Here is a 6,964-nt window from a genome sequence, read left to right on the forward strand (position 1 = left end):
CTCCGCTTCCTGCTTCTTATCGTGACAGACAAAGCTCTGATCACCAACACCACCCACCCATCACGCTTTTTTTTGGTACCAAAAAGCCAACCAATTCTCTCTAAGTCTGCAGTTTCACTAGGGAAATGCTGAGTGCCGCCACAAACGCTTTCCTAGCAGCTCAGGTCCCTTTCCCCAGAGATACATCAATTAGCACTCGGCTCCTCTCCTCGTTCTCAAGCAGCGTTTATTGTGCTGTTGAGCTGAGCTCAGGTTGGAGTCAGCCACTCCCCGAAAGCCCAGCAGACTTGCAGTCTGCGATAATTAAAGAGAGGCGAGAAATCAGCAAATGAGCTCTCAAACTTCAACAGCTCTGCTTCATGCTTCCCTGGGCTTTGTCAGAACAAGCTGCCAGTGCCTGATATTAGAGCTTTTATGGGAAAAAAAAAAAAAAAAAAAAGGTGTGTATGGGAGTAAAGCAGCCACCGATCGACGGTGACACCAAGGCCACGGCGTGCACAGATGGGACACCGATGACAGCGTGCACGCGGGGGCCAAGCACGCCAGGTGGATGGTTGCAAGGCAGTAACCAAGGAAACCAACTGGGACCGATGATAATTGTTCATGGCAGAAAAGTCTGGAAGGATCGCATCCTGCACTGCACTGGAACTTGCTCCATGTCACGATTGAATAGCAACGAGCTCTGTGACAAAAGACCTGAAAGTCACTCCCCAGCCAGCCCCACGGGTGATGATGATATCGCCCAGCTTTCCTCCCTGCATATCGACTGCAAAAATCCCTTTGGAAGCGCCTCCCGGTTGCCAGTCCTTCCACAGCCTCTAAGTGAACCCTGCTTTTAGAGATCCTCTGCAGCTCCCTGGTGCAGCTCTCTCCTGCCTGCCTGCACTCTCATGGTTTAAGTGCTACTTGAGCTCCTTCACATCCCATTTCCCCGCGCATCCCCTACCTATACGACAGCGATTCTTCCAATTGTATGCAACAAAAACCTCTACAGGTATTGCTTCATCCTGCTGCAATCACAAGAGGTGCTAGCGTGAAATGCGCTTTTTGGAATTACCAAATCCAGCCCCAGCACTGTGTGTTAATGCAAATACCCTGGACTGTCCTTAAGCCTTCACCTTCCCTCCTTCTCGCAACTGCAGTGCTGTTCTCGAGAACAGCTTTAGTGCTTATTCCTTCTAACAGTCCATGCAAATCAGTATTACCATGCCATGATGGCTTCAGCAGAAAGCTGAATTTCCTGGGAAAAGGGAAGAAATTTTGGGTTGGTTTTGGGTTTGGTTGGGTTTTTTTGGTTTTATTATATATATAGTTTTTTAATGTTGTGAAAAATAAAAGCTGGTTTTGGAGAAGAGATAAATACGCCCTTAAAAGAGCATCTTCCTTTGCAAGCCAAACAGGAGAAGTGTTATTTCAATGTCCAACAGCCCTCTGAAAGTCCAGGATGGCATTAACAGCCATTAGCTTCCATCATCATTACTGTCCAGAGTCACACTGTGGGTGTTGGTCCTTCAACACCAGCCTTCCCTTCCAACGCCGAACACCAGAGAATCTGTTTGCAGAATCAGGTCACCAGTGGTGCTTACTCTCAGGGTATGGATCATGGATTTTGATGGTTGGACTTGACGACCCTTGAGGTCTTTTCCAACCTTATTGATTCTATGATTCCCATACTCAAAAAACTACCAAAAGCTCAGATTTCAAACGCCCATAATAAGAAACTCTTAAAATAAAAAAAAATAAAAAAGAAAGAAGACCTGTATGCAAACACTGTGCTGCAAATGTAAAGTCACAAACTGAATGAGTAAAGAACATCTCAGGCTGAAGTGAAGCAGCATCCTGGATGCTGCTTAGCGAGGTGACGCTTTATAACCTTTAGAACACCGCTAAGCCGTGCCCTGCTGCAGTCACTGCCCAGTTAGATGGGCTCATCGCCTCGCAGTGGGTAGCTGGAGCCTCTACCGAATTACACCGCTTCTCTGCCCCAGATAAGCTTGCCACCAGTGAGTTCTTCCACCCTCTATTTCCTTCCCATATTAATGCCCTCCATCACAATAAGGATTCCTACCCACTGCCAAAACTCAATTTACACTCTTTACTTTAATGACCCCATTTGTCATCCTAGCATGCGTGCCCACCTCGGGGACCGCAGCCCCGTCCGTCTGCCAGAAGGGCTCATTTACAGTTTGCTCTTTCATTATTATTTTTAAAGATTAAATTGCTTCCATTTCAAGGCAAACAGTCTGGGAACTCCCACAGCCCCGAGGATACCGAGATACATTCATATGTTTGATCAATATATTTCAGGGTTACATAAATCTTAATCCCAAATGACTCCCCGCCCCACTGCCGCATCCATCTATCTCCAGCACCTTGCGCTTTGCTGTTCCTTTTAATCTGTGCAAGAGATGCATGCTGGTTATGACATGTGAATATTACATTTCAAGCTGTAGGAGGAATTTTAATTTTTTTTTCTTTTTTTTTGAGGGGGGGAGAGGGGGGGAGAAGAGTGTGATAATTTCTTTCCCCAGTGCATCAGTTCATTTGTCTGTTCTAACCACACTTTTTTATCTTGCAGCTTGAGTACTCCGGAGAGGTATATTCCTTCCTATTAGATTATATTTCTCTCTTATGATGCATCTCCAAGCCTGACATGCTCAGTAAAATTCAATGTTAATGAAGTCGTGTAAATAGGTTAGGGGAGAGCACCATAGTTCATGTTTCATTATACCGCAGGTATTGTGGAAACAGCATTACACAGACAGCTAGAACCATCGCCAGAGGAAATCTCCAAAAATGAAACCTCTGAACGTACAGCATCAAGACCAAAGCAACACAACAACGCGCCGTTCCAAGCACGGGGGGGACGGGTATTTGAGAAATTGCTGATGCCTGTCTGCAGTGTCTCAAAAAACCCATTCCTCGGCATGTTTGCAACATCTTTACAAGGAGATGCTCTGAGCCATTTTCTGGCGTATGAACAATCGCTCCGTCCATTCGCCTCCTCCCAGCTCAGCCTCCAGTTGGAACAAAACGCCACTCCTTTGCATTTCCAGCTTATCTCCAAACATCTGCCACACAGATGGGACACCCGCCAGCCATCGTCTGCAAACCCCGGTACAGAGCTTAACCAGAACAAACAGATTAATTGCTAGGAAGTGCAGCTAGGTAGGTGCCAACCTTGGGATCACAATGTCACAGGTTCCTTCAATATTTAGAAATGCTTTTCCAGGCTAACAGAAACTGGCCAAAAAACCAGAGCAATGAAACTTCCCTCATAACAAACTGCAAGAACTCCACGTTATCTCAAAGTTGCTGAGCACCTATCTCACTTTCTCCGGCTCATGCAACTACACGAGTACTTCTTTCTTGCTTTCCTTCCATTGCAAACATTTGTGTGACGTCCCAATAAACATCAGCAAAAACCTTTAGTCATTTCCAACGTGCAGATATGTTTCTTCAAAAGCCTTTCCAGTGAATAAATTGGTCCAAAACTTATAGTACTTGTTATTTATACAGAGCCATCCTTGCTTGGGGTGCCTTCTATATAGACTTCAAATAAGGAAAAACATCTTCTCCAGATATATTTGAGCCTGATATAAGCATTTTCTACAGAAAAATGCACTTCAGATTTCTCATCAATATTTATATATAAAGCTCAACCAAATTTTTAAAGTTGCTTCTAGATAATATATGATGGTAATGTAGCAATAAAACAATTTCACAGGTTATGTATAGTGTATACTATATGACGGTAATGTAACAATAGAACAATTTCACAGGTTATGTATAGTGTATAAAAGCATATAAATATTCCTTACTGTTAGCTGATCAAGTCTCTGGTACGCAGGGAGAAGATGGAAGAGGTTACAGCAGAGTCTTCCCTGGACTCAAGTCTTGCCCTGGATGAATACACGCAGACAAGAGCAGCAGCAAGGCTGAGGAAAAACAAAAAAAGAATTGACAACATTAGACCAGCAAAAACATTACTGCTGTGGTCTAACATAATTTGCTAATATAGAAGCAATACAGCATCATCAAAGCTCTCAGGAACATCAGGTACTGCCAAAAAGATGAAAACGTTTTGGACATTGTGCACTAGAACCCCCAAAATAGCTTTCAGTAGGAACATCAGGTACTGCCGAAAAGATGAAAACGTTTTGGACATCGTGCACTAGAACCCCCAAAATAGCTTTCAGACTCAAGATTCTTTTTTCCCCCCCCATTTTCCTTTGTACCCTTTTTTATCTATGGAGGACCTGTGTCACTAGCATACTCTGTCTGCTGCAGCACAGAACGGCTGCGCAGCCAACTCAAACCTGAGAGTGGAAAGGACCATTTGCTATTGCTGTGGTAGCTGCTTTCCATAGGGGCAATTTTAATAAAAACAGTAAAGTGGAAAACCCACACAATTGGCACGTGAAGCAGGGAAGAAGTCTTATTGTTCCTCTTTTACAGGTAGGGAAACTGAGGCACAGACCACTGAAATCATTCCAGCAAACCTGGAAATATATTTTCAATAATTCTTTTATATATATATGAATATATATGTTCAATATATATTCAATAATTCCTGAAAAAGACCCAGAAGTGTAGTTTACAAAGAAAACCCATCTCACACAACCTGGATCTTCCTCTGATCTAAAAACCCAGGATGAAAACTGTGCCTAAGCAGGTCTATTCCTGTAAAGAGCATCACATTGAACAAACCCAACTTTCCTGGTACTCCCTGGGAAAAGTTTCCGATCCATTTACCAAGGGGTAAAGGCTCTTTCCGATAGACACAAACCTCTCACGCTTGGCATATTCTGACACCTACTCTAACTGTAGAGAGGAATATTTGTAGTCACAGCAGGTAAACGAGCCGTGGACAGGGAACACAACTAATTGAATAGCATGAATTATTTACACAGACATTCAGGAAAGCCATCTCGCTCCGCAGCAGTCCCAGCAGCAGGGATTATTAATTTATAACCCAACCACAGCTACATTAAACAGAATGAAGCTTCCATAAAAAAACTTAACGGTGGAGACACAGAAAATATTGCCTAGCCCATCCACCAGGTACAACAGGGTTCCCTAACAAAGCCTCAGGCATCAGCCAAAAATCGATCGCATCGCTGGGGCAATGAAGCAACACCCGCTAGCTCCCGGTTCGCATCCAGACACGCTGCTTGTCTGCTGTGCCCGTGCAAAGCAATGCATCCTCCAGCAGGATTTGCCTGTAAGCGTCCAAAAGAGCACCACATTCCTCCCTTTCAGAACAGCAGTGCCAACACACCTGCCTCCCTCGGGGAGATACCAGGGAGCACCCCCACGGCTGCACGGCCCCGCTCAGCACAGAGGCAAAGCGAAAGAGACACCCCAGAGGGGAAAGAGGAAAAAAGCATTTGGGTGTGGGATGCTGGGAGTGCCGAGATTTGCTGAGAAGCTGCAGAATGTATGAAAATATCTGAGCAGAGAGTCCAGGAGAAGGAAATGGGGCATGGACTGGAAATCGGGAAGAGGCAAGACGGAGCACGGGACAGGAGGAGCTCGGTGCTTCATAGCTCGGCAGCTTCCACCATAACCTTTACAAGTGAGGTGTTTACGTGACTGAAACCCACATCACGGTGTGCAATCCCAAAACATGGTCTGACATGGTTTTTTCCTGGGTTTAGCTCCCAGCCAGACGCTTAATGTTCTTAAACCCTGCCTGTGTGTTTTGTACCATCCCAAAGAAACAGAAGCTGCTGCTCTCTGCGTGTTCCCAGCATAGCATTTATCCTGATAACCCCGCTGATGGCTGGCCTGCCTGCATCCTCATGTGCTTTTTTGCCCAATGGATGGCTGAGGCAGCGAATTAATCTTCATACAGTAGGAAGCCAGTTCCCGTTAATGACTAGAAGCCCTCCATAACGCACGGTGATCAACGTGAAATAATTTCATAAAGCACAACCTCGTGCCAGAGCCGACTCTGCTGTTAACTCTTTGCTAAAGATCACAGGACTGAAAAAGGCAGGTTGGATCGCCTGTTCTGGGAGATTTTAGTGTTTGCTGGATTCAGGAGAGGTGTTTGGTGCGTCCTGAATGAACACAAATGATCTCACGTTGATGCCAGAAGCAAAGGTGCATCAGCCCTACTGAGCAGTAAGGAGAAAGCACAGCATCACCCCGTACAGCAGCTCCTCCTCTGTCTTGCACAGGAACATTTGTGGCACTTTCCAGAAGCCTGTGTTTGACCTGCTGAGAAATCATTTTGGGTTACTACATAAATCACGTAGCTTGGGTCAGTCCTGCTAAATCCCAAGCACCCCTACAGCTCGGCTGAAGAAGCATCCCATACAACACCTAGCCGCATCCCTGTCCCTTCTCTCTGCAAAAAGAAAAGAGAGGTGGGGAACCTCTCTGCTCCTTGTCCTGAAGTGGGACTACCATGTTTTAGCTGCATGCAAGTCACTAACAAAGAGCATTTGGTGTCACTGGTGTGATTTCCATGGTGGTGACATCTGGGCTGTGCCTATGGGCCAGGACAGATAGATGCCAGTCACAGAGCCTCGATAAATAAAAAATTTTAAAACCCCAAACTAACATTAAAAAAAAAACCCTACCTATTAACTGGAAAAGCAGAAAGGTTAACGATCCCAGCAGGATGGAAATTCTCTTTAAAAGGTGCTGCCCTTTGGGTACCAAAGAGGAGAAACCCCCCAAGCTGCTTTAATAACAGCTACACTGAACATAAGCAAGGACCTACTCTGCCACCCAGCATCTTTCCCAAAAACCGCCACAGTTCCCAACAGCCATCTACCTGCTGCTTGCACCGATTCTGCAAGCCCTGGAGAGGAGCCTGCAGCTCTGTGCCTCTGCTCGCCCTCCCACAGCCAGGGTGGGGGGATCTCATCAGCTCTTGACGACAGGCACCTAGAGAGCCAATAATTTTTTTTTTTTTTTTTTTTTTTTGGGGTGTTCCAGCCCCCGCCCACCA

The sequence above is a fragment of the Pterocles gutturalis genome, unplaced genomic scaffold (genome assembly GCF_000699245.1).
Source record: "Pterocles gutturalis isolate BGI_N339 unplaced genomic scaffold, ASM69924v1 scaffold4505, whole genome shotgun sequence".
NCBI classification, from domain to species: domain Eukaryota; kingdom Metazoa; phylum Chordata; class Aves; order Pterocliformes; family Pteroclidae; genus Pterocles; species Pterocles gutturalis.